Genomic DNA, 27793 nt, shown 5'->3' on the forward strand with positions numbered 1-27793 from the left:
GTGGGTATAAAATTCATCTGAATGTGTAACAACAATAACAAAATGTAAATACAAAGGAAATTTAAAATCTTGGGACGTGATTTCAGTGGAAGTTTTTAATAAAACTTGTAGGAAATAACATATATCCTTATTGCAAATAATTTTATAGTTTAAAATGAGAATGATTTGAATATAAATTCAAAGGGTTAAAGCTTTTCTCAAAATTACAGTTATTCTACTTAGATCTTTACATCTTACATGAATCACTGTTATAGGTAGCTCATAAAGCAGTAGAAAAATGTGTACTGATCAGTGGGTAAAAATCTGGATTCTAAGTAAGGTTCTGCCTCTAAATACTTCAACAAGCTTGGGCAGTTAAAATCTCTAGACTTATTTCCTCATCTGTTGAATGGTACATCATATCAGGTCATTTCTAAATTCTCTTCCTAATTCCAAAAGATAACTTTATTAAATATCTCTAGTTGGGGAATTATTCTTAAGTAGCTAGTTATTCTCAAATAACATTCTTGTTTTTACTGAATTTGGAAGTAATACAGTTAGAGAAAATTTAGAAAATAGAAGCATGAAAGACGAAATAGAAGTAGTTACAATCCTACTGCTACATTTGACAGTTTTATTTCCTTTTGGCCTGGTTATGTAAAATTATATTTTTCATTTATTTAAAAAACTTGGATCAAATTATATATGTGTGTGTGTATAATTTTATCTGTGCTTTTTAAAACGACATTATAAACATGTTATCTGAGTTTCCTTAAAAATCTGTAAGATGCAGAATATCCTCAAATATAGATATTTAGTAATTCTTTTAAACAATTATATATTTTCTGTATTGTTGGACATTAAGTTTGGAATTAACTAACATCCTTTTGCTTAAGTATTTGGGTCTGTGACTGTCCCCTGCTATATTCATAGAAATGGCATGTTGACAAATTTGCTCTCCAGAAAGACTTTCCCTATATTCTCACCCGTAGTATTTGAATATTAATGGTCTTTTGAATAATGATAAGAACTTTTTCATACTTATTGGCCATTTTGCTTGTCCCTACAATGAGTAGACAGATCATGTCCTTTGTCCATTTTATTTTGTTGACTACTTGGTGATCCTGTGGAGGTTTCACAGTGAGCTCTTTCTCATTATGAGGATATTAACCATTGATATAATCATGGCACATACTTTTTCATAGTTTGTAGTTTGCCTTTTAATTTCTCTATTTACTCTGACTTCCAGAATATTCAGCTTTCATTCATTGCTGCATAACAAACCACTCCAAAACTTAGTGGCTTAAAATAACCATTTTATTATCTCTCAAGATTCTGTGGGTTGATTGTGCTTTAGCTGGGAAGTTGTTTTTCTCCACTTAATATTGGCTGGGCCCATAATCATCTAGGAGCTCGATTCGGCTGGAACACTCGTGAGGTTCATTTATATGTCTTACACTTTGATGGGAACAGCTGTAAATCTGGGCTCAGTTGGGATGCATGTACTATCTGGTTTGATGTATCTATTCTCCACACTCACCCTGCACCCCCCACAGTGTAATCTTAGGGATTATCCCTTTCCCTTTCCATGCAGCCCCTTTATGTGGTCTTTCTAGCAGGGCAGCTGAATTTCTGATGTGGCAGCTTCGGGCTTCTAATACACAAAAACAGAAGCTTCAGGTCTCCTTTAAGACTTAGTCTTGGAGCTAGCACAGGAATATTTCTACTAAATTCTGTCAGTTAAAGCGAGTCTTAGGCTCAGTTCTGTTTCAGTATGGGAGGGGACTACACAAGGGCATGAATCTTGGAAAGTGTTCATTGGGGCCATATTTGGAGATTAACCACCACAAATGAACTATCTCTACCCCAAAGTAATTCATGTGCCTCCTACATGCAAACTATACTTACTTCCCTTCTAAGATCCTTGGTCTCATGCTATTATTACTGCATCAGGCTTAGTCTTGAAGTACAGAATTTCAACATCTAAATCAGATCCAGGTAGATGAGGTTTCTTGAGTATGGCTCCTCTCAGTCTTAAGACTGTGAATTAAAGAAACCAATTATCTGTCTCCTACATACATAGTGAGTAAAGAACAGGGAAATGGATAGGCACTTATATTCCAAAGGTGGAAGAAGGGGAAGGTGAAGCATACACCAGTCAGTGGGCCATAGTAATTTTGAATTTCTTGCCTCTGCCCTTGGGGCTTGGCTTTAGCTTCTTTTTCCCTGAGAAAGAGTTTGTATTTGTAACTGAGTAGCTTTGCAGCCTGTGACTTCTTTGAAGAAAGTGGAGGGTTCAAAAACCTCTTTCCATTTAAATTATCTCTGCTTCTGTCCCAGATGCTATGATTCTTAAAGATTTTTTAGGCTTCCTGTATATCAAATTATTATCTTAGGCAACTGTTACACTCCTGAATATCCACTATTTACCTTTAAGTGAGAGCCAAGGTGCTGTAGTACAGTATCCTTAAGAATCTTAGAAGTTCTCTTGTCCAGGAGAGAGATCTAAGATGCCACCCTAAGATACTTAGAATATTTTTGTGTAGATGAATGGGTCTGTGAAACACTACCTTAAATATTTTTCAAAAATATCTTTTTTTAGTTTTCTTTATTTTAGTAATCTCTACACGCAGTGTGGGGCTCAAACCTATGAACAATGAGATCATGACCTAAGATGGTTAACTGACTGAGCCACCCAAGCACCCCTATCCACTTTCTTTTTTAATTCAATATTTTTTTCACCTGGAAATCAGTTTTTCTTATCTAATTACATCTATGAATTCTTGAAACTAATTGGGACTATAAAAATAGAGATAAAAAATTGTTTCTATGATTTTTGGAGTAGGGGGACTTTTTCAACTGATCATAATATATCTTTAGAAACATAATTTTGGAAGTTCTAATCATTTTTCTCTTTGCTCATACTATTCTCTGAAAGATATGTTTGTCCAGTGGTATCTGAGGTAGATTTTGTCAGAGATAGTTTACTTAAATCTTTGGGTACCAGACAAAGGGAAAGGAGTCATTTTATATTTTTAGTAATTAGGCTTTTATTTGTCTGTGAGGAACAGGAAAAAAATTATATATAACCAGAAGCAATACTACCAGAGAACATCTCTGAATTTTCAGTGTTTTTATATTCATTGAGCCACCATTCCTTAACTTAGCTGGGCAGCTGGACTAATTGCAGATACCATGAGCTTGAAGAAATATGCATCTTCATCGAGGGGTAGAAAGTTCTGTCCACTTTCTTCCAAATCAAGCTTTTACTTGAATATGGTAAATTACAGGTGGATTGGTTAGCCTTTTACTGTTTTCATTTTGACTATATCTTATAGAAACATTTTTGGATTGTGGAGAGTATCTGTACTTATTATTTTCCATCTTGTCCCCACCCCAGTCTATGGTCTGCCTTTCTCTGTTCTGTTTTATGCCCCAGGAAGATGACTGCTATGGAATGCCTTACCAGACTCTCTTTCTGGCTGACTTCTAGTTAGGTGCAGTAAGTGACAGACACTGGCAGAACATTAGAGGGCAATAGGGAAAAGAAGGGTTGCGTTTTTCTGTCCTACTGTTTTCCTGCTTTGTTGCTGTGGTTCTGGCAATGAATTTTCCTTCGTATCTGTGGCTCCAGCTGAATGGCCCCACCTCCATGACTCCAGCTATCACTGGGCCCTTGCTGGAGTGGTAACATCTTTTCAGTGTTTCTCTCAACATTTATTATTGGTTCCTTATCCATAAATATGCCTTTCATTAATGTTAAGCTTCTTTTGTTGAACCATTTTAGAGGAATTCTAATTTCTGCCCTAACTCTAACTAGTAATCTACTAGTTTTCTAGTATACATATAGATTTTCCTCTTTTTTTTTTTAGCTCTGGATTTTTAAAAAAATTTGAAGTAGCTGATACACAGTGTCCTATATTTACATTTCTTTGCTTATTTTGCAGCAGCTTTGTAAAAATTCAAACGGTCATTTTGACCTAAATGTTCATAATGCATTTTTAAAATACAGAGTTGAAAATGATATATACTTATTATTAAAATTTAAGCAATCCCTCCCATTGTAAGAAAGAACCCATAATTCCACCATCCAGTGTTAATAGTTAATATTTATGTCATCATTTCACAAATCTTTCCATATTGTTGGGAAACATTCTCCATGGTCCTTGTGAGAGGTATAGGATTCTTTTCCTGTAACATAATCCATCACATGTGCTGTTGTTATCTGGCCCACTTTGCATTACCTTGGGAATCAGGGCTTGAGAAAATGATGCAAAAATGCTTATACTCTGGCTACTGTGATTGCTCTGAGTAATAAGCTATTTTTTATTTCTAACTCAGGAGACTTATTTCTTCTGTTAGCCTCCCTGAAGCTGTGGCAGGCTAACCAATTAGCTTACCAGCAGCGTACATTCTTGACAGCTTTGGTGACAAGATGGGATACTGACAGACACGGATTTGAGGACTTTGTGGTCTGATCATTGGATTTGAGGGAAGCTCACAGGAATTGGTGGAAAGTGGTGACCAAATTGTATAATTAATCAGGCAATAAATAGTCCTGTACTTTGGATTGTTGAAGAGATGGTTGCACGTTATGTTTTGGGAAATAGATTTAAAAACATGCCTGAACAGTGATTGGCCTGGTTGTTTCTAATTATCCTCCAGGTAGGGAGACATCCTTGCCAATCTGATGAGCCCCCTCAGTCATCCCATTTAGTATTAAGATCTGTCCTGAGTGAGCAGAAGAATATCTTTTTTGACAGCAGTTACAGAGATGCATACCTACAGTGAGGATGATAGGAAATTTATGAGTGCTATGGGCAGAAACCAAGTGTATCATTAGAACTCTGGCTCATTTTCTTGGGAGATGAGGATGCAGGTTGTGTAATACCTATAAAGGAAGAATGGCAGTGGTTGGGCCATCTTATACCTAAGTATATAGTGATAGGAGCCATGTATAGTGATAATCTTCCATCCATTCCAAAACAACTGTAAGATATTTGAGTTTTTTGTCATGAGTTCTGGCTGCTACAGGAAGGTTGGACCCTCTTTGGGAGATTATCCTAAGACAGATAAACTCTTGTGGGAAACCATAATAGGCATTGACTAGTATTTGGGCACTTACTGCCGTGAATTGTGCGTGCAATGCTGATGAAAATGATCTTCTGACCCAAAGAAATATAAATTATTTAAGTCAGCTCTGGCGACTTGGAAAACTCCTTTAGCCCTTATGTTGAAACTGGGGAAGAATTTATGAGATGTCATCACGGTAATGGGACAGCAGATGCCTTGGATTGAAGTAGGCTCCACAAAGTAGGTGACTACCATGCAAGGCAAGCTTAAGTAACTTGAGGGGACGCAACCACATGGACCTATCCAGAAAGCAATGTGGCTATAGCTCTTGAGTGAAATAATTCCAAAAGGTGAAATAGAGAATATCAGCTATGAAGACCTTGTTGCCTTATACAGTGTTGGGCAGACCTCAGTACATGTGACGTCTTATTAGATGGTATGGAGTTGCCTTCTTCTGAACCCCATGACACTTCCCTTCCCTCTTAGGCTGAGCCCAGAGGCTTAAAGAGAAACATGATTAAAGGTGGGGCCAAGGTCTTCCTGTCCCTAAAGGGGATTCTGTGCAGCCATCCAAGTTTTCTGGAGGAATTTCACAGGGTGGGGGCCCAATCTTTTATGCCTTTTTTTGGTTATGGATGTTCAAATCTCTATATTACCCAGAGCTGTGGAAGGAAGAATTAGTTGGGTTCAACTTTATGGGGTTTGGTCAGGGTTCACAATGGGGAAGGGAACTAACATAACTAGATGGGTCTCTTTAGGTCAATTGAATGTACTGTTGTTGTTTCCACATCTGAATATGTAGTATGGATTATTATGTTACGTACTTGTTTGTCTCCATCCCATAAGTTCCATAGGAATTGGAAGAGCTATAGAGAAGTGCTGGTGGGACATGTAAATTGCCACCCAACTTGTCTCCCTGTGCACTTAACAGAAATGCTATAGAATCCTAGAAAGAAAAGGGAAATCACAGCCTTCATTAAGGACTTCAAGGCAGCCTGGAAAGTAAGAGATGCAATTAACTCAATACCACAACCCTGTGTGTATGGCCAGTGGATTTGTTAACGAATTTGGCGGCTTAAAGTTATCATCAACTGAATCCAGTTGTTGCTTCCATATTTCAGCTGTTCCAGATATCGTCATTATAGCTATATCCACCATACAAGACTGATGGCACTTGGTACACTATCTTGTACACTGCCAACACCACCTTTCCTGTACCACTGACACTTGAAGGTCAAGCCTAGTTTATATGATTTTCTTCCTTAGCCAGGGCACCTACTTACCTGCTACTTTCTACCAGTGATTGGATCTGAGCTCCTGTGGCCCAGACACTCTGGAAGCAGGGAGGTGCACAATGCAGGGGGTATACCAACCTTGAGATTAAGATAAAGGGCCAAAATGAAAACAAAGCCTTCTAGTTGCTCTAGATATCCCCCAGAGGTTAGCTTCCCTCACACCCTTGCTCTTCCTGTGCTCCCAGTTTGGAAGTAACAATCTCCTGATGGCTATAAAAGAGCTATTGTAGCCCCTAGTGTGCAAGAGAATCTATGTTACAAGAGGCGAAAAAATATCAGAAATCAACTGATAGGGTTTGAGCAAAACTTGCAGTAGGGAAAAAATTTAAAGTGACCTTATGGGTAGGACCCTCTCTGCTGATTCATTGTACTGTTATAGCTCTACTGCTAACTAACCATTTAGTTAAATTGATATGTTATATGCTTATACTGTAAATAGTCACAAATTATCAGAAGAAATTCTCCCATTCAGGGTACTCCCACAGGTACAGAAGTCCTTGTCATTTGCCACAAGCGTGGACCAGGATTTAAGTGAGTGCCTCCACCCTCTAATTTCTAAAGATGTTCTGTTGATTAACAAGTCAAAAGCCTCAGTCTCATTGGCCCTGGCTGACCATCAGGAGTGGCTGATAAACCCTAAAAAATTCAAGGGTCTGCTTCCCAAAAAGATTTTTTTGGGACTGTGTGGACAGAATCACAACACTCAATTCCTTTGGCAGTCAAAGAAAACATGATGTCTCTTCAGTTACCTACCACCCAAAAGGAAGCCCAGCATATTTTTTAACTCTGGGCATGAGAGACTTTATGTGCCTCATTTAGGCATTCAACATGCTTTGAGTGGAGCCTAAACCAGCAGGTTTTTCTGGCCAAATGGTAGGAGTATGTTCAGGGGTGCATCTCACCTGGTCCTGGCAGGTTTTGGTTTTGCATGAAAAAGTAGCAACTACTGAATTGGGCCCAAAACTTATCCTTTGTTTTGCCACTTGAAGCAAAGCCACTGTCTCAGTGAAGTCCTGGATTCACAGAGCTGCCCCTAAATGCTTGGGCAAAATTTACTGATGGTTCAGCTAAGCTGAAACCTAATGGTTTCAATGGGCTACTATGGCTGTTTAGTTTAAGGGCCAGCTATTCAGAAGCAAAAATGGATGTGGTTATTTCACTCAGTTGGGAGAACTCTGGCCAGTACTCCTCTTGAGAACTTTGTTAGATTTTTGCTTACCTTTGGGCTATAGCCAATGGCTTAGCTACCTGATTATCATTTGGAAAACTACAGACTGCCACGTTAAACGCACTTCTCTTTGGGGCTGCAAACTCTGTAGAACCAAATTGTTGCTATGAAAAGAACCATCTGAGTAACTTATACAGTAAGGGCATGTTCTTGATGAGACTGACTGGACTCAAGCTGCTGATGGAACTTCTGCTCCCCAGATTGCCACCACTGTTGCCTGGATTTATTATTATACTCAACACAGCAACACATCCACCTTCATAGCTGGGCATAAAGTAGTCAAGTTTGGTGAAGTTTCTGATGTATAGGCCACCATTGCATGCCCAACTGGATTCCTGTCAAATATTGACCCATTTATATTGTGGTGAGAGAGTTTACATTGCAAGTATCCCACCTTCTCCTAGCATTGGACTTTGGGACACTTTTGGAGGTTATTGGTTGATACTTTTTCAGGTTATGGTATTATTTTGACTCCAGCTACATCCATGTTGTTGCAAATTGCAAGATTCCATTCTTCTTTATGCCTGATAATATTCCATTGTATGTACGTATATATACCTTACCCATTCATCAGTCAGTGGACATTTGGGCTCTTTCCATAATTTGGCTATCGTAGCTAATGCTGCTGTAAACATCAGGGTGCATGTATCCCTTCAAATTAGTATTTTTGTATTCTTTGTGTAAATAGTAGTGCAATTGTTGGATCCTAAGGTAGTTCTATTTATAACTTCCTGAGGAACATCCATACCATTTTCCATAGTGACTGCACTAGTTTGCATACCTACCAATAGTGCATGAGTTTTCTTTTTCTCCACATCCTCGCCAACCCCTGCTATTTCTGTGTTGTTGATTTTAGCCATTCTGACAGGTATGAGGTGGTATGTCATTGTTGTTTTGATTTGCATTGCCTTAATGATAAGTGATGGTGAGTACCTTTTCATGTGTCTCTTGTCCATCTGTATGTCTTGTTATTTATTATTTTTTTTTTTTGAGAAATGTTTGTTCATGTCTTCTGCCAATGTTTTAATTGGATTGTTTATTTTGGGGGTATTGAGTTTGATAAGTTCTTTATATATTTTGGATACTAGTCCTTTACCGGTTGTGTCATTATAAATATATCCTCCCATTCTTTTAGTTTTGTTGTTGTTTCCTTCACTGCACAGAAGGCTTTTATTTTGATGTAATCCCAATAGTGTATTTTGGCATTTGTTTCCCTTGCCTCTGGAGTCATATCTAGAAAGAAGTTGCTATGGCTAATGTCAAAGAAATTACTGCCTGTGTTCTCTTCTGGGATTTTTATGGTTTCAGGTCTCACAGGTCTTTGATCCATTTTGAATTTATTTTTGTGTATGGTGTAAGAAAGTGGTTCAGTTTGATTCTTTGGCCACATTTTATGGGTTTTTTTTTGTCAATTTACCTCTTCTAATTTACCTCTATGAATCCGTTAACAAATTATTATAGCTATAGTTATTTTTAATACTTTGTCCTTTAACCTTTATACTAGAGTTAAATGATAATACACCATCATATTATGGTGTTAGACTATTCTGATGTTGACTGTATATTAACCATTACCAGTGTGTTTTGTATTTTCATATGTTTTTATGTTATTATCGTTTCATTTCAGCTTAATTACTTTCAACATTTTTTGTAAGGCAGGTGATAAACTTCCTCAGCTTCTGTTTGTTTGGGAAAGTATCTCATTTCTGAAGGACGGTTTGCTGAGTAAAATATTCTTGGTTGGCAGGCTTTTTTCTTTCGGTACTTTGAATATATCATCTCCCACTTGCCTGGCTGGCAAGGTCCCTGCTGAGGAACCCACTGATAGCCTGATAGGTGTTCTCTTGTATGTGAGGAATTGTTTTTCTCTTTCTGCTTTTAAAATCCTCTCTGTGTCTTTTATAATGGACAGTTTTATTACAATGAGTCTTACAAAAGATATCTTTGCAGTGAATTTATTTGGAGACCTACAAGCTTCATGAACTTACATATCCAAATTTTTTCCCAGATTTGAAAGTTCTCATCCATCATTTATTTAAATATATTTTCTGCCCTTTTCTCCCTGTGTTCTTCTGGGACTCCAATGATATGTAAATTGTTTGGCTTGGTTATATTCCATAATTCACATAGGCTTTCTTCACTCTTTTATATTCTTTTTTTTTTTCTTTTTTCTCTCCTGGAAAATTCCAGGAATGAAACTAGACCACTTTCTTACACCATACACAAAAGTAAACTCAAAATGGATGAAAGACCTAAATGTGAGACAGGAAACCATCAAAACCCTAGAGGAGAAAGCAGACAACAACCTCTTTGACCTCAGCTGCAGCAATTTCTTGCTCGAGACATCTCCAAAGGCAAGGGAATTAAAAGCAAAAATGAACTCGTGGGACCTCATCAAGATAAAAAGCTTGTGCACTGCAAAGCAAACAATCAACAAAAGTAAAAGGCAACCGACAGAATGGGAAAAGATATTTGAAAATGACAGATAAAGAGTTAGCATCCAAAATCTCTAAAGAATTTACTAAACTCAACACGCAAAAAACAAATAATCCAGTGAAGACATGGGCAGAAGACATGAATAGACACTTTTCCAAAGAAGACATCCAGATGGCCAACAGATACATGAAAAGATGCTCAACATCAGTCATCATCAGGGAAACACAAATCAAAACCACACTGAGATACCACCTCACACCAGTAAGAATGGCTAAAATGAACAACTTAGGAACCTACAGATGCTGGTGAGGATGTGGAGAAACGGGAACCCTCTTGCACTACTGGTGGGAATGCAAACTGGTGTAGCCACTCTGGAAAACAGTGTGGATGTTCCTCAAAAATTTCAAAATAGAACTACCCTATGATGCAGCAATAGCACTACTAGGAATTTATCCAAAGGATATAAGAGTGCTGATTCATAGGGACACATGTACCCCAATGTTTATAGCAGTGCTTTCAACAATCACCAAATTATGGAAAGAGCCATAAATGCCCATCAACTGATGAAAGGATAAAGAAGATGTGGTTTATACATACAATGGAATACTACTTGGCAATGAGAAAGAGTGAAATCCTGCCATTTGCAGCAAAGTGGATGCAACTGGAGGGTATTATGCTAAGTGAAATAAGTCACTCAGAGAAAGATAGATATCCTATGTTTTCACTCAATGTGGAACTTGAGAAACTTAACAGAAGACCATGGGGGAAGGGAAGGGGGAAAATAGTTACAAACAGAGAGGCAGAGAGGCAAACCATAAGAGAGTCTTAAATACAGAGAACAAACTGAGAGTTGATGGGGAGGGCAGGGGGAAGGGAAAATGGGTGATGAGCATTGAGGAGGGCACTTGTTGGGATGAGAACTAGGTATTGTATGTAAGCGATGAATCATGGCAATCTACCCCCAAAACCAAGAGCACATTGTATACACTGTATGTTAGCCAATTTGACAATAAATTATATTTTAGAAACAGAACCTGTGTCTCCCTCTCTCTCAAAAATGAGTAAACATTAAAAAAATTACAACTTATACCGAAATCATGAATAGACAATCTGAACAGATCAATAATGAGTAAGGATATTGAAATAATAAAGCTTCCAACAAAGAAAAGCCCAGGACCAGATGGTTTTACTGGTGAAACAAACACTTAAAGAAGAATGAATATCAGTCTTTCTCAAACTCTTCCAAAAAATTAAATAGGAAAAAACTCCCAAACTCATTTTACAAGGTCAGCATTACACTGATACCAAAGTAAGGTAAGACCCTACAATAAAAGAGAGCTATAGACCAGTATCCCTGATGATTATAGATTCAAAATTTTTCAACAAAATCTTAACAAACTGAATTCAATAGCACATTAAAGTGATTGTATGCCATGATCATGTGAGATCTATCCCTGGGATGGAAGGATGGTTCAATATATGCAAATCAGTAAATGTGATACACCACATTAACAGAATTAAAGATAAAATTATATGATCATCTCAATAGATGAAGAAAAAATATTTGACAAAATATAACTTTCTTTCATGATAAAATATCTTTGCAAGTTGGGTATGGAAGAAACATACCTCAACATAATACAGGCCAAAATATATCAAGCCCACAGCTCACATCATCCTCAATGGTAAAAGTTTGAAAACTTTTACTGTAAACATCAAGAATAAGACAGGGGTGCCCATTTTCACACTCTTACTCAACATAGAAGTCCTACCACTCAACTGGAAGTCCTAGCTAATTACTCAAGATGAATAAAAGTCATCTAAATCAGAAAGAAGTGAAATTGTCTTTATTTGCAGATGATAACATCCCATATGTAGAAAATGCTAAAGACTCATCGACAACAACAGAAGCAACAGAAAAACCTGTTTAGAATTAATGAATTGAGTAAATTTGGGGGATGTAAAATCAATATACAACATTAATTGTGTGTCTGTATGCTAACAATGAAATACCTGAAAAATAAATAAGGAGAACAATCCTATTCACAATAGCATCAAAAACAATAAAATGCTTAAGAATAAATTTAACCATGGAGGTGAAAGATTTGTACTGTGAAAAACATAGGACTCTAATGAAAGAAATTGAAGAAGACACAAATAAATGGAAAGATAATCCCATGTTCATGGATCAGAAAAAGGAATGCTGCTTAAATGTCCCTATTACAAAAACCATTTATAGATTCAGTGCAATACCTATCAAACCTCTAAAGGCATTTTTCAGAGAAATAGAAAAAACAATCCTGAAATGTTTATGGAGCCACAAAGGGGAGCCCAAAGCAATCTTGAGGAAGGACAAAACTAGACCCCCACCCCCAACCAGTTCCTGATTTTAAACTGCATTACAAACTATAGTAATCAATACAGTGTGGTATGAAAAACACATACACAGACTGACTGAATAAAATATAGAAAGCCAAGAAATAAACCAACACATATACAGTCAACTAATATTTGACAGGCAGCCAAGAATACTCAGTGAGGAAAGGACAGTCTTTTCAATAAATGAAAACTTAAACACATGCAGAAAAATGAAATTAAACCCCTATCTGAAACCACTCACAAAAATTAACTTGAAAAGGGTTAAAGACTTAAGTGTAAGACTTGAAATCTCAAAACTCCTGAAGAAAATTTAAGAGAAAAATCTCCTTGTTTTTGACAATTATTTTTTGCATAGGACATCAAGAGCAAAGGCAACAAAATTTAAAAAGTGTGGTTAGGGTCCTCTGGCTGAGTTAGTTGGTAGAGCATGCAACTCTTGATCTCAGGGTCATGAGTTCAAGCCCCATGTTGGGTGTGGAGCCTACTTTAAAAATAATAAAATAAAAATTAAAAAGTGGTTAAATAGAACTAAAAATCTGCACAGCAAAAGAAATACTCAACAATATGAAAAACCTAAAAAGATGGAGAAAATATTTGCAAATCATATCTGCGATGAGATTAATATAAAAATATATTAAGAAATTATGACCGGGGCGCCTGGGTGGCTCAGTCGGTAAAGCGGCCGACTTCGGCTGAGGTCATGATCTCGTGGTCTGTGAGTTCGAGCCGCACATTGGGCTCTGTGCTGACAGCTCAGAGCCTGGAGCCTGTTTCAGATTCTTTGTCTCCCTCTCTCTGACCCTCCCCCGTTCATGCTCTGTCTCTCTCTGTCTCAAAAATAAAGGTTAAAAAAAAATTTAAAAAAATATGCCCAATAGCAAACAAACAAAAACAAAAAACAACCAAACATTCCAATTAAAATATGGGCAGAAAATCTGAATTGATATTTTTCCAAATAAGACATAGAAATGACCAAAAGGTATGTGTAAAGATCCTCAACATCAGTAATCATCAGGGAAATGCAAACCATGTTGAGGTATCACCTAACACCTGTTAGAATGGCTGTCATCAAATAAAAAAAAAAAATATCTCATCAAATAGACGAGATATCAAGTGTTGACTAGGATGTGGAGAAAGGGGAATCCTTTGTGCACTGATGGTGGGAATGTAAGTTAGCATAGACACTAGAGAAAACAGTATGGAGGTTCCTCAAAAAAATTAAAAAGAGGGGCGCCTGGGTGGCTCAGTCGGTTGGGCATCCGACTTCGGCTCAGGTCATGATCTCGCGGTCTGTGCTTTCGAGCCCCGCGTCGGGCTCTGTGCTGACAGCTCAGAGCCTGGAGCCTGTTTCAGATTCTGTGTCTCCCTCTCTCTCTGACCTTCCCCCGTTCATGCTCTGTCTCTCTCTGTCTCAAAAATGAATAGATGTTAAAAAAAAATTTTTTTTAATATTAAAAAGAGTTACCATATGATCCAGCAATCCCACTTCTGCATATATACCAAAGAGAATGAAAACAGAATCTTAAAGAGAGATCTTCAGTCCCATGTTTATTGCAACATTATTCACAGTAGCCAAAACATGGGTAAAAAGGAAGAAAAAAATCTTTAGCATTTATAAATTGACTTGGCAAAATAAGGCCCCTTGGACCATTCCAGTTAAAATAGTTAATACAGCCCAATGTAAATTAAAACAGAGTCCTTTAGGATTGAAACTTGTTACATGAGACCAACATAAAGGAGGAGTGATTGTCATTACTTATTCTTCATTTAACAGATCAGTTTTGCCTGTTAATAACTTGGAAAGAATGTGTGGTGCACATTCTTTCACAGCACATTCTTATATCTAGTCAGCAGTTGATAAATATTTTGCTACTGTACATTTGGCTGTTCTGTTTTGTGCCTATTACAGTAATCTCTCAGCCACAGTTTATTTTCATCTCCAAAGGGGCCCAATATACTGCACCTGGCTACTGGTGGTGTACCTCAACAGCCTTGCCTAATCACACACAATCTTTGCAAACAGGATCTTAATAGCATTCATTTTCCTCCAGGACTACATGTATGACACGTTGATCACATATCCCTCCAAGGAAATTAATTTGACACACTCATTTAGGGCATACAAATATTCACAAAGTGGTTTATAAAAAAGGTATGAGCTATTGCCACACAGATAGTGGAAGGACTGTCACCTTCACTAGATTCCTGAGAATTATTTGGTAAGCTGAGAGCTGCTCCATCCTTAAAACTATCAAGAAATAATTTTGACACTCAGCACTTGCAACAGTAGAACAGGCCCTACATATTTTTGGCCTTTTTGGGTTCTGGAGGCAATTACAAATTTTAGAAGCCCACTTACGCTGTTACTTCCAAATCAGCCCTTCTCAAGTGGTGCCCACTCCAACAAAAAGTTCAAGAATCTGTCCAAGTCACAAAAATAAAAAACTCACTTCTGTTAGTGTCCCTAACAGACTTTATTAGGCTTTCACAACCTTCATACATAATGTTTCCTCTGGAGACTTTGGACTTCTCATGATGGCCATAAGTTGTCTGTGGGCGTCTGATGCAAGAAATAGTCTTCCTTTACCCTATGCTATACCTCACTAGAGTGGTAATTGCTAGCCACATACTGGAAACAGAGATTCTCACAGGCCCTGGGACTGTGGCCCTCCATACTCAGCAGCGCATCATGCTTCAGTCATGGAATCAGCATCCTGAAATCTCACTCAGCACAGCAACCAAAGACTGGGCTCTCTTGAACAACCCATCTTCAGGCAGGAGTGACCTCTGTACTCAGTCCCTTGACAGGTACCACAGTAATGGAGGTGTTCACCCTTCTCCCAAACTGTTTGGTTACCTGGGGAGCTGGATTCATATACTTATGGATGGCATTGTCACCAACACATGTGATAAAGCTTGCTGGAGAGCTGCTGCCTTTCATCCTTTAATAAAGTTCTCATAAAAGGATGTGATATAAGGGTCAGCACAATTGGCTGAACTTCAGGCTGTCTTCTTAACACTGGATTCCTTGACCAAAAATAGGCCAAATCTGCACATTACATATTCTTGGGCAATTGATAAAGGTCTGGCCATTTGGTATGGCCAGCAACATCAAAGTTCCTTGTCCAGAGTTTCCCCTTTGGAGCAAAGAACTCTGGGAATCCCTTGCCTCATAGGTACCCAAAATATAGATCAAGGACCCATACGTCTCTGCACATACTAACACCATAATACAGTGTCTCATCACGGCACTCTCTTCTCAAAATGCACAATGCTAGGCCATTGAACAAGGCACTGAACAGAATATATGAAAAGACATATACAGAAAGTTAATAATTCTGGGACTTGAAGGTTTGAAAAATGAAACAATATTACATATCAAAGATATGGCCCCTACAACACGGCCTAGGGGTAACAATAAAATCAAGGCTGTGCTGAAGAAATAAGGTGGCATCTAGGGATACCATTCCAACTGAACAAAAGGAGTCATAGAGTAAGTGTGCAGTCTCACAGAAATTTAATGTGCCCAAAGTACCAGTACTTAAGTATAGAGGGGGCATGTTTTGAATAGTGGCTTTTGGCTCATGTAGTTGAGTGGAATTTAACATACATACATACACACATACATACATACATAAATATGTACATACATGCATATGTACATACCTAGTCTTTGAAAGAGCTTTAATAGTTGGGGTGCCTGGGTGTTCAGTTGGTTGAGCATTTGACTGCAGCCTAGATCTTGTGGTTTGTGAATTTGAGCCCCATGTCAGGCTCTGTGCTGACAAATCAGAACCTGGAACCTGCTTTGGATTCTCTCTCCCTCTCTCTCTCTGTCTGCCCCTCCCCTGCTTGCACTCTCTCTCTCTCTCTCTCTCAAATAAACATTTTTTTTTAAAAAGAGATTTAATGGCAAACTTAGTGCCAGCCTATACTAAAAGTGACATGCTGAGATTAAAACAAAACAAAACAAAACAACCCTCTGGGTTCCCAACTTGCCACTAGCAGATAATAAAATGAGAAAACTGCCCAGGTACATAAAGGGCATGAGCTCAAATGCCTTCTTCAGAAGTATCTGAGGAGGAAGATGGGAAAGAAGAGAAGCCCATGCAGAGAAAAAAAGCCAAGAACCTTGGAAAACGATTATGCAGCCATTCCCAGAGGCAAAACTGGGGCCAAATCAAGGAATATTCTGTGCTTCTAGAGCAGGGGGATCAAGCAAAGTTTTCCCAGAAGGATTTCAGAATTGTTAAGTACCAGTGACTCATGTATGTCCTGTTCTTACTTTTATTCTTTTTTTTTTAAATTTAAGTATTTTTAGCGTACAGTGTTATGTCAATTTCCACTGTACAATATAGTGGTTCAGTAATTCTATATATTACTCAGTGCTCATCAAGATAAGTGTACTCTTTTATATATATATATATATATATATGTTTATTTATTTTTGAGAGACAGAGAGTGAGAGCGAGCAGGAGAGGGCCAGAAAGAGGGAGACATAGGATCTGAAGGAGGCTCCCCACAGTGAGCACAGAGCCCCACATGGGGCTTGAACTCATGAACTATGAGATCATGACCCCAGCTGAAGTCAAGAGTTGGCCACTTAACTGACTAAACCACCCAGGCACCCCGTGGGTAAGTGTACATACTCTTAATTCCTTTCACCTATTTCACGCATCCCTGCCACCCCACCCACATACGCAGACCTACTTTCCCTCTGGCAACTGCCAGTTTGTTCTTTGTATTTAAGAGTCTGTTTTTGTTTTGGTTATCTTTTTGTTGTTGTTGTTCATTGGTTTCTTAAATGCCATATAAGAATGAAATCATATGGCATTTGTCTCTCTCTGACTGACTTGTTTCACTTAACGTTTATGCTCTCCAGATCCATCCATGTTGTTGCAAATGGCAAGAGTTCATTCTTTTTTATGGCTGAGTAATTTTCCATTTAATATACATACCATGTCTTTTTTATCATTTCATCTGGATGGACACATGGGTTACTTACATATTTGACTATTAGAAATAATGGTACAATAAACATAGGGGTGCTTATATCTTTTTGAATTAGTGTTTTTGTTTTCTTTGGATAAATACCCAGTAGTAGAATTACTGGATCATACAGTAATCCCATTTTTAATTTTTGGAGGAACCTCCATACTGTTTTCCACAGTGGCTGTTCAGCTTGCATTCCCAAGTGCATGAGGGTTCGTTTTTCTCCACATCCACACCAACACTTGTTATTTCTTGTGTTTTTGATGTTAGCCATTCTGACAGATAGGAAGTGATATCTCATTGAAGTATTGATTTGCATTTCTCTGATAATTAGTGATGTTGAGCATCTTTTCATGTGTCTGATGTCCATCTGTGTGTCTTCTTGGAGAAATATCTGTTCATGTCTTCTCATTTTTAATTGGATTATTTGGGCATGGTTTTGGTGTTGAGTTTTAGAAGTTCTTTATTTTAAGTATTAACTCCTTATTGAATATATCATTCACAAATATCTTCTCCCATTCAGTAAGTTGTCTTTTGTTATATTGATGGTTTCCTTTGCTGTACAGACGTTTGTTTTCTTATTTTGGTGTAGTCCCAATAGTTTAATTTTGCTTTTGTTTCCCTTGCCATAGGAGTCATATATAAAAAAATGTTCCTACAGCTGATGTCAAAGAGATTACTGTCTGTGTTTTCTTCTAGAAATTTCATGGTTTCAGGTCTCACATTTAGGTCCTTAATCCATTTTGAGTTTTTGTGTATGGTGTAAGAAAGTGGTCCAATTTCATTCTTTTGCATGTAGTTGTCCAGTTTTCCCAACTCCATTTGTTGAAGAGACCAACTTTTTCCCATTGTATATTCTTGTCATAGATTAATTGACCATAATAGCATAGGTTTATTTCGGGGCTCTCTGTGTGCCTAATTTTGTGCCAGTACCATACTGTTTTGATTACTACAGTTTTATAGTATATCTTGAAATCTGGAATTGTGATTTCTTCAATTTTATTCTTTCTCAAGATTGCTTTGGCTATTATGGGACTCTTGTGGTTCCCTGTAAGTTTTAGGATTATTTATTGTAGCTCTGTGAAAAATACTACTGATATTTTGATAGGAATTGCATTAAACCTGTGGATTGCTTTTGATAATATGGACATGTTAACAATATTGGTTGTCCCAAACCAATATCTTTCCATTGGTTTGTGTCATGATCAATTTCTTTCATATTTTATAGTTTTAAGAGTACAGGTGTTTCACCTCCTTGGCTAAGTTTATTCTTGGGGCGCCTGGGTGGCTCAGTCAGTTAAGCCTCTGACTTCGGCTCAGGTCATGATCTCACAGTTCGTGGGTTCGAGCCCCGTGTCGGGCTCTGTGCTGACAGCTCAGAGCCTGGATCGTGCTTCGGATTCTGGGTCTCCTTTTCTCTCTGTTCCTCCACTGCTCACGCTCTTTCTTTCTCAGAAATAAATAAAGATTAAAAAAAAATTTTTTTAAGTTTATTCTTAGGTATTTTGGTCTTTTTAGTGCGATTGCAAATGGAATTGTTTTCTTAATTTCTCTTTCCGCTACTCCATTATTAGGGTATAGAAATACAATCGATATCTGTATGTTAATTTTACATCCTGTGACTTTACTGAATTCATTTATCAGTTCTGGTAGTTTTTGGTGGAGTCTTTAGGGTTGTCTCTATATGGTATCATGTTATCTGAATATAGTAAGTATTACTTCTTCCCTACCAATTTGGATGCCCTTTATTTCTTTTTCTTGACTAATTGCTGTGATTAGCACTTCCAGTACTATGTTGAATAAAAGTGGTGAGAGTGGACATCCTTGTTTTGTTCCCAATCTTGAAGGAAAATCTCAGTATTTCACCGTTTAGTATGATAATAGTTGTGGATTTTTCATATATGGTCTTTATTATTTTGACGTACTTTATCAAATACTTTTTCTTCATTTATTGAAATGACTGTAAGACTTGTATCCTTTCTCTTGTTAATGTGATGTATCACATTGATTGATTTGCAATATTGAACCACCCTTGCATCCCAGGAATAAATCTAGCTTGATTGTGGTGAATGACTTTTTTAATCCATTGTTGGATTTGGTTTGCTAATACTTCACTGAGGTTTTTTTGTATCTAGGTTTATCAGAGAAATTGGCCTGTAGTTCCTTTTTTTTTTTTTTTTTTTTCAGTGTCTTTATCTGATTTTGGTATCAGGATAATGCTGGCCTCATAGAATGAATTTGGACACTTTCATTGATCTTCTGGATTTTTTGGAATAGTTTGAGAAGACTAGGTATTAACTCTTGTTTAAATGTTTGGTACAGTTCACCTGTGAAGCTCTCTGGCCCTGGAATTATTTGTTGGGAGTTTTTGGGGGGTTTATTTGTTTTTGTTTTTGTTTTTTGACCACCAATTCCATTTCATTGCTAGTAATCTTCTGTTTAAATTTTCTGTTTTTTCCTCATTCAGTTTTGGAAGGTTATATGGTTCTCGAACTTAAACCATATCTACTAGGTTTTCCAACTTGTTGGCATATAATTTTTCATAATATTTTCTTATCCTTTGTATTTCTGTGGTGTCAGCTATTATTTATCCTCTTTCATTTCTGATTTTATTTGAGTACCCTCCCTCTATCTTTCCCTCTCCCCACCTCTTTTGATGAGTCTGGCTAAAGGTTTATCAATTTTGTTGATCTTTTCAAAGAACCAGTTCCTGGTTTCATTGATCTGTTCTGGTGTTTCTTCAGTTTCTATTTAATTTATTTCTCCTCTAATATATATTATTTCCTTCCTTCTACTGGCTTTGTTTTGTTTGTTCTTCCTTTTCTAATTCCTTTATATGTAAAGTTTGGGGTTTTGGGGGGATTTTTCTTGCTTCTTGAGGTAGGCCTCTATTGCATTAATCTCTTAGAACAGTTTTTTTCTTTATCACAAAGAGTTTTTGACTGCTGTGTTTTCATTTTTATTTGCCTCCATGTATATTTTTATTTCCTCTTTGATTTCTTTGTTGACCCATTCATTGTTGAGTAGCATGTTAATTAATCTCTATGTATTTGTGTTCTTTCCAGATTTTTTCTTATGGTTGATTTCTAGTTTCATAGTGTCATGGCCAAAAAAGATGTATGATGTGATTTCAATCTTTTTGAATTTGCTTGGACTTGTTTTGTGCTCTAACATGATTTATTCTGGAGAATCTTCCATGTGCACTTGAAGAGAATGTGTATTTCACGGTTTTTGTATAGAATGCTCTGAATTATCTGTTAGATGCATTTGGTCCAATGTATCATTCAAAGCCACTGTTTCCTTGTTGATTTTCTGTCTGGATGATACATCTATGTCTTGATGTAAGTTGGTGTTAACGTCCCCTACTATTGTATTACTATCGATTTTTTTTCCTTTGTGTCTGTTAATCGTTGCTTTATGTACTTGGGTGCTCTTGTTGATTTTCTGTCTGGATGATCTATGCCTTGATGTAAGTTGGGTGTTAAAGTTCCTTACTATTATTATATTACTATCAATTTTTTTCCTTTGTGTCTGTTAATAGTTGCTTTATGTACTTGAATGCTCTCATGTTGGGTACATAAGTGTTTATAATTGTTAAATCTTCTTGTTGGATTGTTCCCTTTACAGTTATGTAGTGTCCTTCTTTGTCTCTGGTTACAGTCTTTGTTTTAAAGCCTATATAGTCTGATATAATTATTCCTACCCCAGGTTTCTTTTCGTTTCCATTGTATGGTAAATGTTTTTCTATCCCTTCACTTTTTGTCTGGATGTGCCGTTAGATCTGCTTTTGCTTCTTTATCCATTCAGTCACCCAATGTCTTTTGATTGGGGCCTTTAGTGCATTCACAAAGTAATTATTGACAGGGACCCACTTACTGTCATTTTGTTACTTGCTTTATGGTTGTTTTTATAGTTCTTTTTTGTTTCTTTTTTCTCTTGCTCTGTTCCCTTATGGTTTGGTGACTTTCTTTAGTGATAAGCTTGGATTCATCTTTTTTTTTTTTTTTTTTTTTTATATCTATTACAGGTTTTTGATTTGTGGTTACCATTAGGTTTATATATAATATCCTGTGCATATACCAGTCTATATTAAGTTGATGGTCACTTAAGTTTGAACCCCTTCTAAAAGCACTAAATTTTTACTCTTCTCCACTACATTTTATACATGTCATGTCACACTTTACATCCTTTTATTTTGTGAATCCCTGTACTGATTTTTATAGATATTACTGATTTTACTGTGTTTGTGCTTTAACCTCTGCAGTAGTTTTACAAACGAAAAATCTATGGTTTTTTAATTATGTTTGTATTTACCTGTGAAATTTTTTCTTTTCCTAATTTTCTTACTCCTGATTTTTTTTTTTGTTTCCACTCAACAAATTCCCCTTAATGTTTCTTGTAAGACCTGTTTAGTGGTGATGAATTCTTTTAACTTTTGTTCCTTGGTGAAATTCTTTATCCCTCCATCTATTCTGAATGACAACTTTGCTGGATAGAGTATTTTTGGTTGCAGGTTTTTTTCCTGTCAGCACTTTGAGTATATCATGCCACTCCCTTCTGGCCTACAAAGTTTGTGCTGAAAAATCAGCTGATAGCCTTTTGATGTTCCCTTGTGTGTAATTGTTTTCTTTTGGTCTCTTGGTGCTTTTAAAATTCTCTCTTTATAACTACTTTTGGCATTTTAATTATTATGTGTCTTGGTGTGAACCTCCTTGAATTAATTTTTGTGGGGGGTTATCATGCCTCTTGGATCTGGGTGTCTGTATCCTTCCCCAGATTCTGCAAGTTTTCAGCTTTTATTTCTTCAAATAAATTTTCTCCTCCTTTTTCTCTCTCTTCTTCTTTTGGGATCCCTATAATGTGAATTCTGTTATGTTTGATGATGTCATTGAATTCCCTTAACCTATTTTTATTTTTTATTCTTTTTTTTTTTCTGTTCCATTTGGTGTTTTTTATTACTCTTTCTCCCAACTCACTAATCTATACTTCTGCTTCCTCTATCTATGATTTGTTCCCTTTTATGTATTTTTAATTCTAGTTATTGAGCTCTTAATCTTTGAATGGTTCTTTTTAAATATTTTCTGTCTCTTTTGTTGAAAGTCTGAGATCTTCTACTCTTTTCTCAAGTCCAGTGAGTATCTTTATGACCATTACTCTGAACTCTCTCTCTGGTAAATTGCCTATAGCCATTTCTTTTAGCTCTTTTGCTGTGATTTTGTTCTGTTCTTTCATTTAGGACATATTCCTCTGTCTCCTCATTTTGTCTAACCCTCTGTGTGTGTTTCCATGTATTAGCCAAGTCAGCTGTGTCTCTTGATCTTGGAAGTAGTGACCTTATGAAGAAGAGGTACTGGGGTGTACTATAGTGCAATTTCCCCTTTCACCAGAACCAAGTGCTTCTGGGGTGTCTCCTCTGTGTGTTGGGTGTGCCCTACTCTTGTGATTGAACTCTGTTTGCCTTTAGTCCAGTAAGCTGCAGTGGCCCATTTTGCCTATTGTGGGAAGGGTTTGGAACCAGTGCTGTTAAGAGGCCAGTCTGGGGCTGTCTTGGTATTGTAGTTAAGTCAAACTGGATGAGTGCCCTCAGACCATTTTCCAGGACTGAAGTCACACCAAACTGCAGAGTGCTCTTCCTGAGTTGTCCCCTGAGAGGCTTTCATTGTTGGGTGGGTCCTGCAGTTAGACCAGATGTCTAGCTCCAGTCCATCTGTTTGGGTTTCAGTCAAACTGGTGTGTGTGGTTATCTTCCCCTCTTCCCAAGGTAGGAGTTAATTTCGAGTAGTGCTTGTCACTGTCAAGGCTATTTGCAGAATATGTGTCAGTCACCACGTTAGAGGCACTCCTGCTGAGTGGGGCAGGTTGGATGGGGCATTCCACAGGAGAATGTGGGAGGTTGGAGGGTGGGGTGTTAGCAAGCTAGGTGTAGAGTGTTTGAGCTGATTCTTTGGGAATCAGTTCTTGCATTCTTGGAGAGGTCCCTTAACAATTCCTGCCCTCCCCCCCCCCCCCCCGCCCACAGTGTATGTTCTGAGATTAGTAAAATATCTCCTTCCCATATACTCCAAGCTCTTTTCAAACCGCTGCTTCAGTGCTGTATCTCAGTGAGGTTGTTTTTATACTGGATCTTTAAGGTGGGGACTCCATTTCCTGTAACCCTCTGGCTCTCCCAGAGCAGAGCCCACTGATTTTTAAAGTTCCCCAAGTTAAGTATGCTGATTTTAAAAACTTGTGAAGGTAAGTCCCTCTGGTTTTCAAAAGCCAGATGTCATGGGGACTCATCTTCCAAGTGCCAGTCCACCTTGTGTGGGGTCCCTGGTATGGGGTCTGTTCCTCTACTTTCTCCATGCTTGTGGTGTCCTCCTCCCTTTTGTGGTTAGTCTCACTGGGTGTTTGGATCCCACCCATACCTACCCCTTCTACCCTTTTCCATGTGGCCTCCTCTCTACAATTAACTGTATAGGGTATGTTCTACTAGTCTTTGGGTTGTTTTCTGGGTTAGTTGCACTGATGTGAATGTTATCTAGATGTGTCCATGGGATGAGGTGAGCTTAGGATCCTCTTCCTCTGCCATCTTCCCATGCTTCTCTTTGCACTTCTTTTTTTTTTCCCCAAATGGGAGCATTTATTTTCATTATTCTATCTCTCTTCCAATAATGTATGATTAGAAGAGGTTAATAATTTGCTTGTGGTTTGTAGGAGTAATTCAGGAGGAATTGTATCTAGATTTATATTTTAAGTATGATGCTGTGATTGAATGAAGCTTTAGGACGGTTTGAATGGTAGTAAGCTTATTTTATATTTGAGAAAGATATGAATATTTATGGCTAAAAAGATGGACTGTGGTAGAATGAATGATTGACCTCAACACATTACCCTTCCCTTATTCATGCCTTTTCCCTTTTCCAATTTTTTAGGTTTTTTTTCTATTAGAGGTGGAGTATACTTCTCTGCCCCTTGACTTTGAGCTTGCTCAAGTCATGTCTCCTTATAGAGACATGATAGAGATCTATCCAATGATAGATCAACTTACAGGTAAAACACTCAATCCCCTTGCCCCAAAGTGGAAAAACTCTTAACAACCATCTCAACTGGACTCCCTGCAGGATCTGCTGAGCATAATTAGGACTGTATTGCAACTCAACTTCTCTTTTTTCCAATCCTGTTTCTTTACCCTCTCTTCCTCAGATGTTGCTCCCAATAGTACCCTCTAATGGAGATCTTACACATACACTTCCATCACAGGGTGTTCCTTCCGGAGAACCTAAACTGTGAAAAGCAACAGTAGAGAACAAAGAAATAGTAAATACTGAGAAAACATTAAGCATAGAATTCTGTACTCATCTAAATGACCATTCAAAAAAATCATGATACATGATAATACATGATAAAATTGAAGGAAAGTTAATTAAAAATGTATATATTCTTCTAAAGGGAGAAAATTTAAAAACCTATCCAATTCTGTAGAATACAGGAAAGGAGTACAAAAGGATTCCAGGGAGGAAAAAGCATTTTAAAAGAAAGAACAATTAAATGGTAGAAAGAAATTCAAACATGTGAGTTATCACAATAAATTTATAAGCGAATGCCATCTTTTAGTTAAAATATTTTCAGATTGCTATGAAAGTAACAGACACATCTAAAACTTAAGGGTACAGAAGGGGTGAAACCAAAGAGGAGAAAACTGAACAAATACTAACCAAAGGAAAGCTGATATATCACTATTGATAAAAAATTAATATTTATTTTTAAAATAAAAACAACTATTTAGAGAATAGACGGTTCCTACATAATTATTTAAAGCAAGAAAAATTCATTTAAAGCAAGAAAATTTGATATAATTTCAAAATATACACAGCTAAAAATAACTTCATATAGAAATGGACAAATTCACAAATGTAGTGAGATAATTTAATCTCATTCTTTTTAAGGTTAATATTTGTGTTGGGGCGCCTGCGTGGCTCAGTTGGTTGGGTGTCTGACTTAGGCTCAGGTCCTGATCTTGCAGTCCGTGAGTTCAAGCCCCGCATCAGACCCTGTGCTGGCAGCTCAGAGCCTGGAGCCTGCTTTGGATTCTGTGTCTCCCTCTCCCTCTGCGCCTCCCCCGCTCCTGCTCTGTGTCTCTTACTCTCAAAAATGAATAAATGTTAAAAAGAAATTTTTTAAAGATTAATATTTGTGTTTATTAATGGAGCTAGGAGGCAAAAATGTTAGTAAGGATGTAAAAATTTGACATAATTAATAACTTCATATGGTGGACATAAAATGACTGCTTCCAAAAATCAGAGAATATATAATTAGAAATTTTACATTGATATAATCCTACTTGTCTATTTTTGCTTTTGTTGCCTGTGCTTTTGGTTTCATATCCAAGAAAACACTGTAAAAACCAATGTCAGGAATATCTGTTAATATGTTTTCTTCTAGGAGTTTTATGGTTTCAGATCTTAGGTTTTAGTGTTAAATCCATTTTGAGTTTTTTTTGTGTGTGTACAGGGTGAAACAAAGGTCCAATTTCATTCTTTTTCATGTGAATATCCAGTTTTCACAACACAGTTAATTGAAGAGATTATCCTGTCCCAATTGTGTATTTTTAGCACCCTTTTCATATTTATATCTACGTGGATTTATTTCCAGACTCTCTATTCTGTTCTGTTGGTCTATATATCTGTTTTTACGCCAGTACCATAGTGTTTTGATTACTGTAGCTAAAAACCAACAAAATGAAAAAGTAAAGTATGGGATGTGAGAATATATTTACCAGCCATGTATCTGATAAAGGGTTAATATCTAAAATATATAAGAAACTCCTATGAATCAGTTGCATAGAAAACCAAATAACCTGATTTTTTTTTAATGGGCAGAGGAACTGATAAGACATTTCTATAAAGAAGACACACAAATGACGAACAAGTACATGAAAAGTTGTTTAATGTCACTAATCATCAGGGAACTACAAATCAAAACCACTATGAGATATCACACCTGTTATGATGGAATCTATCAAAAACCAACCAACTAAAGAAAATGTAATAAATATTGGTGAGAATGTGGAGAAAAGGGAACTCTTATACATGGTTAATGAAAATGTAAATTTGTCACAATGGAAAAAAATACAGATGTTACTCAAAAAACTAAGAATAGAACAAACATATGATTCAAGAATCCTACTTCTGGGCATATCCAAAGGAATTAAAACCAGGTCTTGAAGAGATATCTGCATTCCCATGTTAAGTGCAGCATTATTTACAATAGCCAAGACATGGAGGCAACTTAAATGTCCATTGAAGTACAAATGAATAAAGGAAATGTGGTATATACATACAATGAAATATTAACCATGAGAAAGAAGAAAATTCTTTTTGCAACAATATGGATGAACCTGGAGTAAATTATGCTAGGTGAAGTAAACCAGACACAGAGAGCAAATACTGTATTATACCACTCATATGTTGAATCTAAAGTAGTCAAACTCATAGAAACAAAGAGTGAAGTAGTCCAGGGTTTGGAGGAGGAAAACAGGTATTAGTCAAAGGGTGCAAAGGTTAGGTTATACAAGATAAATAATTCCTGGAGATCTACTGTACAACATAGTGCCAATGGTTAAAAATACTGTATTGTATACCTAAAAATTTGCTAAGAGAGTAGATCTTAAGTGTTCTTATCACAGAAAATTATAATGAATTACAAGTAGGGGGTGCCTGGCTGGCTTAGAAGAGCATGCACCTCTTGATCTTGGGGTTGTGAGTTTGAGCCCCACATTGTGTGCAGAGATTACTAATAAAGAAAAGAAATGAGAATATAAATTGGTGCACCCACTATGGAAAACAGTATGGAGGTCCCTCAAAAAATTTTAAAATAGAACTACCATATGGCCTCCACTTCTGGTATTTATATAAAGAAAACATCTGGTGTTTATATAAAGAAAACAAAATCACTGTCTGGAAAAGATATCTACACCCCCATGTTCTTTGCAGCATTATTTACAACAGCCAAGACATGAAACAACCTAGTTATCAATTGACAAATGAACAGATAAAGAAAATGTGGTGTTTATATACAATGGAATATTATTCAGCCATAGAACAGAAAGAAATTTTGCCATTTGCAAAAATATGGACAGACCTTGAGGGTGTTATGTACAGCATGGTAACTATAGTTAATAATACTGTATTGTATGTATATTTGAAAGTTGCTAAGAGAAAAAAATTATGAAAATTGTCACCACAACAAAATTGTAACTATGTCTGGTGATGTATGTCAACTTATTGTAATCAATCATTGTGGTGTGTGTGTGTGTGTGTGTATATATATATATATATATATATATATATATATATATACACACATCAGAATGATTATGTATAAATATACAATATATACACATATATATAATGTACATCTAAAACTAATA

General features: G+C 36.9%; 1 protein-coding gene across 7 annotated transcripts in view; it reads left to right on the top strand.

The window, feature by feature from the left end:
* The window catches only part of CATSPERT (catsper channel auxiliary subunit tau), a 160186-nt gene that overhangs the window by 86183 nt on the left and 46210 nt on the right, over positions 1-27793 (top strand). The gene's annotated exons all lie outside the window — the stretch shown is intronic.

The sequence above is a fragment of the Panthera onca genome, chromosome C1 (genome assembly GCF_046562875.1).
Source record: "Panthera onca isolate mPanOnc1 chromosome C1, mPanOnc1 haplotype 2, whole genome shotgun sequence".
NCBI classification, from domain to species: domain Eukaryota; kingdom Metazoa; phylum Chordata; class Mammalia; order Carnivora; family Felidae; genus Panthera; species Panthera onca.